At 40.5% G+C, this 12,752-nt stretch overlaps 1 protein-coding gene across 2 annotated transcripts in view; it reads left to right on the top strand.

The window, feature by feature from the left end:
- Positions 1-12,752, top strand: part of MICU1 (mitochondrial calcium uptake 1) — a 542,154-nt gene that overhangs the window by 260,435 nt on the left and 268,967 nt on the right. The gene's annotated exons all lie outside the window — the stretch shown is intronic.

Here is a 12,752-nt window from a genome sequence, read left to right as displayed (position 1 = left end):
GCTGGGCATTACTCACCTCTTTTAAATAGGGTTGCATGCCGTAAGATGCTAATACCAGCTGATTTTTTTAGTACACTAGGCTTGGAGAATTCAGCAGACAATGTTGTCTCTTCCATCAGAGACACACTCATTGTAATTCTCGAGTTGGTCTGAGACTGTCCTTAATGATCTCTCAATTCAGCCCCGTATTCTCGGAAGTATAGATCTTGTGCCACAGTAAAATTGGCTGCATCTTAAATGTGACAGTTATGAATAATACCCCTAGCGTAGCATGACACACATAGGAAGGGCTGCTTGAGGTAAGACGAAGAAGATATCTCAAGAACGCCTTTTCTATTGATTGTGAAGCATTGCAGTTGGCATATGCCCACAGGCCTGCTCCATACAAGGCTGACGACAGACACTTTACTTTGTAAATGGTTAGCATATCAAATGGGGGTAGTTCTTTCCAAGTTTTCGGGCAAAGTTACGCAGCGTCAAGGTCGTTTTCTGAAAGTGTAACTTCCTAGTGTTTATAGTCTTTATCCATGTTCCAACCTGATCAAACTCAGTCCCGTACAAAAAAGTTTTAGTGTTCCAGATCCTGGTGCCACTTATCATTAGATCGCGGGCCTTTGAAAACATTTTCACACAATTCATGCCAAATGTCTTACTCCTGTTAACTAATAACCCTAATACCTCCATATAAAATACAAAATTCATCATAATCCGACCTCAATTTATTGTGAAGCACACCATCAAAAGCAGATGATCGGTCTAGGAAGACCAGAAACAGGCCACCCTGTTTAATTAGACAATATTTCTCAGTCAACATTTTTAGGTTAAGAACTTGCTCAATTGTCCCTCTTCCATATCGGAGCCCATACTGTAAAACAGATGAATATATCGGATCCATCAGATGAATATATTCATATCTTGTGCCCAAACCTGTAATCTATCAAGGACAATACGTCCAGCTACCTTGACCAACTGGTCTAATAGAGAGATCGGCCGGTAGCAGGCTGGCTATGCCAGTCCCCCTTTTCAAAGATAGGAACAATAAGCAAATCTGACTGTTTTACAAGAAGCCTACTCAGCAGCAGGCTTCTAAAACTCGAATGAGTAATGGCCCCAAAGAGAAGTATTAGCTTTGAATAGGTCTACGGGATTAAAGTCAGGTCCTGGGGCCTTCCCACCTCTACTAGCAAGTACGGCCTTAACAGCTATATCCATTGTGAATGTAAGACTGATAGGGAAATGGCAGGACTGCTAACCGTTACCTCGTGATCTCGGCTATCTGGCCCGTCTAAAGAATTCGAATAAATGCCTGAAAAATAAGCTATTCAATCTAACTCGCTGATAGCGATTCCAGGTGTGGCCCATTTTCTATCTCACATAGGCGGAATTGATCACACAACTGAATGCAGACTTATCTTTACTATAGCTGGCCTCTTACAGTCGATCCCAGACTTCCTCTCCTGAGCCATTTCTCAGCTGCTTCATCGCTAGCTTGTAATTTTTCCGAGCAGACCGAATTTCATATGTACAGCTAGGGGGATTATGCAAGGCAGCTTTCAATGTTCTATGCGCTTTGGAACAGGCCCATCAAAACTCCCCTTACTCTTTTGTTTAGTACTCCTTCTAACAACCCAGTAGGTCATCCTCGACCCTTCTTGCAATAATCTTGGAAGCCACTAAAACTTTCTCGGGACTAGAATTATTATCTAAACGGACCTTGAAAGCCTTCTTAGTTCCTTTAATTAGCTGTTTTAAAAACTCGTGAGGGTCAATTTGGGACCATTGTGAAGAGTAGCCTATAATTCTATCCATATTCACTATAGTGCAATCATTTAAGAGGACATCTGGGTTATCGTGTTTTTAATAAAAAAAAAAAAAGATCGAGATTGATGCTCTGTGGGTGGTGGTCAGTACATGCATTACGATGGGTAATGCATTTTCCAACCCTCTCAGAGTGCCTATTGGTAATCAATTCTTAATCTATAACCGAATTCTCAACGTTTCCATTATATGTACTCCTGAAAGGAGCATGCAGGATAGAAGTGTCATTACAACAGCCATATCACAGTTAGAGTTCATTTAATTTATCACCATATGGCTATGCGAAAAGGTGCGTTTGTTCAGAGCTCTCACTGTCAGTTAAACCACATATCTTTTCTGAAGGTTTGGTACAAAATTCGTTGTTGAAATCACCTCCCCACCATATGATTACATCCTTGCTTGTGCCAGAATATATGGTTTCGAGATCTTTATACAATTGGCACAGAACTGATTTTATACCCACTTTTGGTACATTATTATAGAAATTAATTGCTGCTAACACAGGTAGGTGAAAGTTCGACAGTGACAATCTGGTTCAGTATTTTAGATACCATCATGGTTATATTGAAGAAGGCAGGTAATTTGAAACACAAATACATGTGCCCCCCTTCAGTCTCCTAGAGTTAGGTGGTACAGCAGAAGTGTGGAAGGTCCTGTATCCATTTCAATGAATTGAATTAACTGACCATATCTCCTGGAAACAGGGTACAGGGTATTTCATACTCGGTCACAAGATGAACGCAGTCAACCATTGTGCTCTTATTCTGTAGACCTGCAACGTTCCAGTAGAACACCCCAGTTGCGGCAGGAGTAGCACTGGGGCTAGTGCAACTTTCACAAGTATTATGTATTGATCCATTAAATGCAACAGGCCCACGCGCCTGAGTTCCAATGTCAGAGGTAACATCATAACTAGTGCAACTTTTGGAAGGATTGTGTATCCATTTATTAAGAGCATCAGCCCCACACCCTGAGGTTCCAGCCATTAAACTGGCTTCCATGGCTGGTCAATCTACACCCTCCAGATCTGCTAAACTTGCAGAGTGATTGCTAGTGGTATGATGCGCTACATCAGTCGAACCCTGTACAGCGCTATGCGCTATATTATCAGTAGCATTCTGCCCTAATGGAACTACCTGCGTGGTGTTGACTGTTCATGGCAGCAGTCTAGTTTGAAAAAGATCTACACAGGTGGCGGCAATACGTTCCACCTGAGTTACACTCGCAGACAGGGAAGTCGGTGTGGTCTCAACAAAAGATTACAATGATTGCACCAAGGATAGTAACGTCTTAAATTGTTATCAAATGAGGCCTCTTCCGTTGCACACTTTTCAATGGGCTTTGAAGGCTCTAGTTTAGTAGGTGCTTTAGAATTTACCAACGCAACCTTAGCTTCCTGCGTAGTTATTTCATTTAACTTGGTGTGAAACCCTGGTGTCCTAGTGCATTTCGATGGAGGCTCAGGTTCAAGCTCGCAAATGGATATAAAATCAGAAATATTTTGGAGGAATACATTGCTGCTCTTACCCATTATATTTATCACCGTGGTTCTAGATAATTTATCATGATTGTCTCCACTCTCTCTGTGAGAGGTGCATATGACACCCTCCACACAAGTAATTAGACTCCTCTACGCTTGTAACTTGCTCTTCTCTGGCCCCCATGGCATCTGTAATATAATTCATTAGGGAGGTGCATCGTGTTTCCGCATTTTTAATCTTAGCGCTGTGCATAGGCTGTTTTCACCTTCACATCCTCTAAAATAGATGCCTACTTACAGACTCAATAGCAATGGCAGCAGTTAGTCTCCCCCCAATCCTAACTCAGCAAGGCAGTGCCAAATTTATAAAAGGGATTACACTACCAGATTTAAAAACACCTGTAGTACCCAAATAGTTGGACCCAGTACGTATCCAAGTAGTTAGGCCCAAGTGGAAAACCTTTTAGACACGTTTTGTAAGTGGAAGAAAAACAAAAAAGTAATGTGGGCACCAGAGCCAAGACAAGGCAGTCATAAAGAGAAACACCCCGATATGGTCCAGCCCACAGACCATGCAATATCAGTTCAATATACCACACGTCAAAAAAGAGTCTCTGCAAGTCCTGACCAGAATTTCCACTTCTTGAAGGGACTGTCCTAACCTTCACATGAAAGCACAAGCTCAGAGCCAAGGTGGGTAGACCTGCCATGGCTCTTCCCGATGCTGATCGGCGCATGACGGGCCTGTCCTTGGCCCAGGCACTGCCCGCATACATTCTGTGCTGCAGGGGGAGAGGCAGCGTTATAAGTGACATGGGAACGCCTCCCCCCTCAGCGCAGCTGTAGCAAATTAGGCCACGATGCATCCTGGGACAGATTGTCCCACCAAGGCCTGTCTGTGAAAATGCCGGGCAGCCCCCAACCAGCAAATGCGTCCCACGCCACGGGGGGGATGGAGGCAGCGCTGTAAAGGCGATGTGAACGCTTCTGCGCAGCTGTAGCGAATCGGGCCGCGCTGCAAATGCGTCAATTTGGCCCACTTGAACCGCGCTAGCTAATTAACACACACATGCAAAACCATGACAACTAGATTACACTTTTCACACATACAGCCCACTTGAAGTGCACTAATAAACACAACACTTACTTGAATGTCGAAATAAACAAGTATAGTTTCTGCGCTCGCAATCACTGTACGCTGCTACTTACTTGCTTCCCCTTAAACACTGTTCCTCTTGTAATTTAACTGTTCCTTTTATTCAAGCCATAAACCTTACTTTAAATGAGTCCATGGCATCCATGTTTTCTGAGAGTGCAGTAGTCTGTCACCTGCTGTAGTGTACTTATTGTCAAAAATGTAGTATTGAGTCCGTAGTTGTAGAAAGAGGTTGTTTTTTATTAGAAATGCTGCGCACTCAAACGTGTTGCCCCCTCACCAGTCAGCAGACAATTGCTGGTGAATGGAACTCCACTAGAGAACATTTCTTACAGAACTTAGATTACACTAGAATTCTATTCAGTCACAGCAAAGGCTGTATAATCACTTGCATAAATTATAACAATAAGCATAACAGTTGATTCAGGAACTGTGGTGCTTAGGGAGACATTGAGGGTGGTTGTGAAGGAGACAAAATTGAAGATAAGTTTTTAAAATGTTTCCTGGGCGCATATCTGCTCAGTTCATTGTGAAGGACAGCACTCTTTATTTCATAAGTAGAACATTAATGTGAGGCACTAAAATAGAAAGGTGGAGAACTATATTTGGTTTTTAGGCGTTATTCATCCGTTCACCACATAACCCATTTACCCTTCATTGATTGTATTATATAGTTAGAGAGTTGGATTTGGGTTGTTAATGGTGTCTCAACCAACTTTAATTAGTCAAGATATCGTTACAGTTTACCTTATTACCAGAACTGCGAAGCGTGCCTTCACAATTTAGTTTATTTTACCTTAGTGAAACCTTTTTGTTGTGGCGTTAGTAAAATGAATTGTGATTGTATTATTGTCTGTTTAATTAATATTTATTTCGAGGCGGGTTGATAATAAAGCAAGTGCAAACATAATACAGTGGATATTTGAAAATATAACTGGCGAATTTTCAACTGACATTATAGATATACTCTAAAAATAAAACAAATTTAACAGTAGAACGTGGTGCTTGCAAGGAGATGCACCATTTCATCTTGGGCATTACTTATTAATGAAAATGCTACATAATTCTGGTGTATTTCAGGCCTCAGAAAGATCACTGTAGTTTGTGTCAAGAAGAATTAAATCAACTAACCTTAACTCCTGCTTTAAAAAGATAGGTAGATCCTCAATTTTTTAACTTATTCATGGTCAATAACAGTGAAATCATGTAAATCTTTTCACTCATCTCGTATTTGCCCCCTTGTGAAATTAGCGATTTATTACTGGAAGGATGGCATTGTTTAAAAACAAAAAAAGACGATCAATTGACTCGGAAGGGACAGATGTGCAGTAACCATGCCATGAATCCTCATGCCTTTTTACCCACAGGAATTAAATGGGAGAATATTAAGCATCTCTTTGCTTTGAAATACACTTGATGCAGCCTTTGCAACTTTCCTTAAGTCCATGAGAAGTTTAACTTAGCTCAAAATAGAAAGGAGAAACATACTTTTTAAAGATTATATTAAATATATCAAGTTTCGAAAACATTAAAAAAAAAATCCCAGTAATTTTGCAAGCCATTAGATAAAGGTAGTCTAACATACACAAAACAACAACATTATTTTTTAAACACAACATCCCGCAGTGAGGAAACTGTCCATCAGTTGCAGACGTTTGTGAGTAATTCCTCTTTAGATCCACTGTTTGAAAATACATAGTATGGCATCCTGAAAGTCAGGCCTAGATTTGATGCTTCTTTGTACAACTCTGCTCCTGATCATATTTCAAACCAGAATATTAATAGTCCAAGCAATATGTGTTTCCTGTCTAAGGTAATCTGCATTCAGTAGACAAGGTCAGCATTGCTGATTGAAGTTGGAACCTGTAATAGCTACTTTTTTACATTTTTCAGCATCAGAAGCATTGTTTTTTTCCCTGCTCAGATTTATACCCAGTAGAGGCCAAGACTTCATAGTTGTGTCCATGCAGCATGAAACCTATAATTTCCCCATACTGCCTATTCAGGGACATCAGGGCTTGATTGTATTTTCACAGGATCTCCTGTGACTTACTTCTTTTCTTTGCCTTTCCAGATCAGTTATCAAGATAAAAGGCCACTTTGATAGTCAAACAAATTTAGTTTTCCAGTTTTACTTATGTATAAAGAATTTTTGTCTGAAGAGTTAGCGTACCGTGATATCGAAATATTATTCAGCTGAATAAAAAATGTAATTTCCCCCTGCACAGAAGCGTTGGAAAGCAGACTTTTTTTCTCGTTTGGCCTGCGAAGCAAATGATCTGCTGAAAAGAATGGCCATTTGAGCCTCCCACGGTTTGGATATGGTTCTGTGACATGGATGCGGAGTGTAACCTTAGCACTTGATATAGTTATTTATTATTAAATGAAGTATTAGACCCCCGTTAATGCTACTTTATCTCTTTCTGTCTGCGTTTCGGGCATTGCAATAGTGTTTCTGCCAGTCAGACAGGCAGGAACAGTGCTACGAGACAGCATTTGGCTCCTTTTAAGGGAGCCAGAAACTGTCTCGCAGCACAGAGGGGGCCGACCAGCACACAGTCACCACCAGCTTTTCCATGTCGATGAAACCGCAATGGTTAGTTTGGCTGTAAGAGTAGTTGCAATCAGCCAGGCAGCTCTGAGTTCAGCCCCTCCCTGGCTGAGTACAACTCTGACTGCTGTCATGCTGTCGGAAACCATGTTGTCAGGAGGGCAGTGGTTCCCTGGCAGGTCTGCCAGCCAGGGTTGTAATTGGGTGGGCCGAGCACCCAGAGTGCGCCGGTCCTCAGACTTCCACACTCGTAATGAGGCCCTTAGTTGCAATAATAAGAAAAGTCCATCAGAGCAGTGAAGCAGCATACTTTTGCAAGAAACGAAAACAATTTGCTGAGCAGTAGTCAAAGAAACCTCTTTGTACTAATTAGTATTTAAAGTTTTTTACAGTTTTTTTGCATGTGAATGTGAAACTCAAATGAACAAAAATCAGTCAGAAATTCCTGATTCTATTGCAAAGGACCATGCGACTTCACTGCCAAGATATTAGATTTTCTGATGATGAAAATCCACTAATTGGCAAGCCAAATATTTGTGAGTACTTGTTAGTTTGGATATTCATAAACATTTTGCAGGCTTGTTCCTCCTTTTGGAAGATTTATTTTGCGAATTGCAGGAGCTAGTATCTGTTTATGGATAGCGGTGGACACATCGTATTTTATGGGGTTGTTTAAAAAAAAAAATAGTATTTCTCCTTGGGGGGGGGGGGGGAAATAATTTTCCTGGGGGGGGGGGGGGGGGAAGAATTTTAAAAATTATGTTCATTTCCAGTCTTCATCTTGTGTGAAAAATGTTGGTAACTGAAAAGGGGTGATAATAAAGCAAAAAAATCATTGGGCATTGAGGAATAACATTCATTACTGTTGATCCTGCTAATCACCTAAAGCTTTAATTTGTAGTCAGTCATGTGCAGAGAGCTCAGCAGACAGCAAATACTATTCATATATTGTCAGTATGTCATTGGGCCTAAATTGCTCAGGTACAGTTTTGAAATATTCCTATTCAATGTTGCTACAGAATTCTCTGTCAACCATCTTTAGACAGAAGTGTCCCTTGAAGGCAAACTATCACAATAACTCTTTTAGCTGACACCTGTGATGTTTAGTATCTTCCTAGATTTTAGTTCCCTGAACATACGTTTTCAAAAAAGCAGTCCTCGTGTCCTGGGTTAGATAATTTATGATTGTATCTGTTATTATCTTACACATCTCCCATAAATGTGTTAGTTGCCAGGCCCATCAATGGTAAGGTGCATGAAATTAGCAGATAATTCAAGAAATCCGAAGCGTGACTCAATATCTCATCAAATGTAAAGCAAATTAATTGATACCTGTAACAGTGCAAATTGAAAGGGTGGGGGAGGTGCGTCAGAGTGCTCTGGCCAAAATTGCTGCTTTTTAGAGTATTTTATAAGGGCATTGCAATATTTTGTGAAATCCTGCCTTCGAATCTCAGAATCAACAAAACCTATGAATTAGAAATAATACCTGGAAGTTACAGGAGTGATATGGTGCCTGTACTCAGCTGACTTTGTCACTGGAGGCAGTGATCCATACGCTGTGCTCAGGAGCATGGTGGAGGCTTTGGCAGAGCTGGTGATAGTGACTGGATGCGGCCTCACAGCTTGTTTTGAAAAAAGAGGTGCGCTGCAGAGACTGATGTCCACTGTGTGACTGGTGTTTTTATGAGAACTGACTTTGTCCTACATTGTCTTGGGCATGACATGAATGAATATTTTTTTATACAGATAATAAAGTCCAATACAAAAAAGGAAACAAAGCAATCTGGGATAAATACCCTCCGAGACTAAATTCATGCTAAAAACACATCCTAAATTAGACACACATGGCATATAAGATACAGAAAATGTGTGTGTATGTATATGTGTGTGTGTGTGTGTGTGTGTGTGTGTATATATATATATATATATATATATATATGTATGTATATATCTATATCATTCCTGCCTAAAAAGCATAAGACATACAGGATATAAAAATAAAACAAACCGCCCAACCCTGAGCCCCACATAGTACATAAAGGAAAAATTCATAGGCACAGCCCTAAAGTGAATGGTGCGTTAAGTAGTAATTACACTAAACATCAACGTATGCCATTAAAATTCCTTGACCTAACTAATAACAGACAATATGGCAAGAGCGTGAAAAGATTCCAGCTATACCTGTTCATTGCTCGCAGTGCCATTGAATTTAGATTGTGCAATTTTAATAACTCTAGTCAATAACACATTTAACATTGGGTTGCCTGGGTCCAAGGACTGAATAGTAGCCTGTCGACAGGAGCGGATTCCCAGTTTATTCCGTTTGCTCCAAAGCAAAAATCTGCACTGCTTTAATAAGGCTGGGCACAGGCAAATCACATGATCAATGATTTCATCCACGTTACTACAACCTCTACATGTCACACCATCCCCAGGGGTAGCTGCCATTGGGGCAGATGTTTTTAAAAATCCCCAATCTCCCATCCTTGAGGCCATGAAGGCCTTTTTCAACTAACACTCATAAGGGCAAGAGATAAAAATAGAAGACATGCCTGGCTTAAAGGATTTGATTATTGCCCAGGCGTGTTTCCGTTGAACGAGGAGGGCGCAGTCTGAATGATAAGAGTACAATTGAAAAAGCTGTTTAATTTCTAGTTTGAACAGAGAGTAGGGTTGGTTAATTGCCCAAAGATCACCTGCATCTAGTCGCCGTTTACATTCATCCAAAAAATGAGAATAAGTTCACTTCAATTTTGACTTACTAATTTCTTGCCACAAAACTGCCTCCAAGTGACCATCCGTGGACTGGTGCAATTTATAGCAAAGCTTCAAAAAAGCACCAGCACCAACTGCCACCAAATCCAGAAGCCCAAATTCCAATCATACTTGCGGGAGTGAAGCCAGACGCGGGCACTGGAAGACTCTTATAGATTTTATTAACCAGCCTATTTAATAGGCAAGAGCCTTTGCCCAACAGAATTTCTGTGCTGTAAGCCAGCGAAGGGATAATCTTTACTCTTATAGCTTCCATTAGGGGAAGAAGGGTCGGCCCCTTTGAAATTTTAGATCTCCTTGTTGTCCTGTTCGTGCCGAGTTGATTGACATCTTGGCCCAATGTGGGAGAGACTAAAGACACAATGAGCACCTCGGTGCCTAGCAATGCATGAATTTGAACAACTGGTTGCACAGAGGAGACAGCGAGGGTGACTTGCCGGGCCTACGTGAAGCCCTGTGATTGGTCTGACAAAAAGAGAAATTGGTCCATCTGTTGGTTGGATAAACTACAAAAGCTCTAAAGATATCTTCTTTGATGGCCAGAGATGATGGCTTAAGGTTTGCAGCTAAGTGTAGGGCTCTCTGGGAGACTGCTGCAACATGGATAAGGTGTACCCAGTCGACTGTAGAAAACAGTCGAGCAAAGAATTCCTTCTTGAAGGGCTGGTGTCCTAATTTTGCACTTCGTGGCTCGTAAGTATGGAATAGTGCTTCTCTTTTCAGAATCCTCCTTGTCTGCTGTAAACATGGGCAAGCATGATAAGGAAAAGAAAACAGAAAAAACAATAGCTGGAAATCAAAGTGAGAACACAAAGGAGACATCTACCAAATTAGATGGCTTGGATAAAAGAGTTGAGGCTATGAAAAAAATTCACGGTCGACTAAATCTGGTGGCCACCAGAACTTAGTCTGGCTAAAACAGTAGAGAATTTGAGCATGAAATCATGGGTTTCCACTATGGCGAGTACATGCCTCTGGCTTCTTAAAACAGAGTAAACCCTTGGACTTCCTTGGGTAGGAAAAATGATTGTCCCTTCCCTCATTACATCTCGATTGCACTATAGGAAAACCCACTAAGTATTTAGGCCTTCCCAAATTCTTCGCATCCAGGCTGCATGTTCAAAATTCTGCCACTAAACTGGCCCTTTAAACTCCCTAGACGTCTTCCAGACTTTTCACATCTCTGTCCACAGCAGTATAAAATACAGCATGTTCCGGTTGGCCTGTCAAGCCATAACCAAGACCCGTGCCACAGTACCTCTAGCTTTACAAAATAACCTTAGGTGAACTGTATTTATATCTAGCTTTTGCACTTACATTTCGGCCACCTATTCTAGTTGTATTGTCCTCTTAATTTCTGAACGTAAAGGTACTTAATGTTCTCTTTAAAAGGTACATTATAGTATGTGATCTATTAACAATATTTGGATACTGTGTACTGAGTTTCAAAAAGATTATTGTCCCATTAATTTCATGCTAAAAGTACAGAATGTAGATCACCTCAACCATATAAATATATTTGTACAGAAACTGCGTTTTTAACTGGTTGTCAAACACCCATTAGGGGTTATTAAAGAAAACTTAAAAATAAATAAAGACCGCTCTTGACTGTTTAACTTGATGACACTCCTGGCTGCACATTTTATTGAAATAAGGCAGTACTTTATTTCAGTAATGAATAGAAGATCAAGGTCCTAAGAGGAAATGAGGTCGGCAACTTTACATGCACGTCAGTTCGACTCTTTAGTGTGTCGCCTTTCCCAGAGTTTGATTGCCAGGTTGTGATGTTGGTCTTTTTTTAGATGTTTTTAAGAGCGTCTGGAGACGCATATTTTGCATGCAGAGAATATAGATTATAGTAGTACTCAAAGCTTTAAAAGTAGATCATGACGGCCTATGTGGTGTGTGAAGCTGATATTTATGGAATTGGCAGACACATGGCTGAGGAAAGAGAACTTGAAGTCAAAGCAGTTTTCCTTAAAGCTGAATTAGGGCTTTGCATGCAGCCTACCTGGCACCTGATGGAAAGGGATAGGGTGTTACGCAGCATGGTTTTAGGGGCAGTGCGAGCTGTTATTCTGTTAGTTAAACTTTTCATCACCTGGTAATACGGGGTGCAGGGATGTACCCATCATTTAAAAGCTTTGTGTAATAATTGAAAACATCACAACTCAGTTTTGAGAAGTTTTCTAGTTAAATGTTAGCCACAGTTTAAATCCCAAGTAGGGAAATGGCAGTGTTCAGTTTTTTGAGTTTGACTTACATTTCCTAATTAAGTTTAGGTCACTTTATATTTGGTCTAATATAGTAACATGTAAAATGCTTAATTCCTGCATATTGTCTGCACGCTCTTTCTTTTGATAGCTCATGATATTTGTTTCTCAATTCAAATCCACCCGTCCAGTTGCTCTTACACATTAACTCAATAGCCGTAGTCCAGTAACGTTTTCCTTTAGACCTGGATTTCGTTTCCACTGCTGCCTGGAAGATATGTTCCTGCTGAACCCACTGGTTTTAAGAGTCACATGTTGTTACACCATCTTCGTTCTTAAATTGTGATAACCTTTTCTTTCTTATTGCAATCTCCCATTTGACTCGTATTGCAATCTCCTACGGCCTAATTTACTAATACAGCCGTCACCTTTCTAAATTGTATTGCTGACACCTGGATTGCATTGTAGGCTTCTGTCTTGCCCATATGCTCTTATCCATTTTACCTACATTGTAGTTGCTTAACTTATGCTGCTATCATTTATTTACTGATGTTGCTGACACCGATCTTGGTGGTATTACTTTGTGTCCTAATTTTGTGTTACTAGAAATAAATTTATCTTATTCCTATAACGTATTTTAATTGTTTCCTCAACCAATCTACTTGTATTGTCGCCACCTTTTTATCACTGTTGCCTTTCTTTGCTGTGTTGGTAACTTGCGTCTTACAAATTTCTTCATTACATTACCTAGGCTAC

This window comes from Pleurodeles waltl, chromosome 6 (genome assembly GCF_031143425.1).
Source record: "Pleurodeles waltl isolate 20211129_DDA chromosome 6, aPleWal1.hap1.20221129, whole genome shotgun sequence".
NCBI lineage: Eukaryota > Metazoa > Chordata > Amphibia > Caudata > Salamandridae > Pleurodeles > Pleurodeles waltl.
The sequence above is the reverse complement of the archived record's forward strand: the minus strand, read 5'-3'. Positions and strand labels throughout refer to the sequence as shown.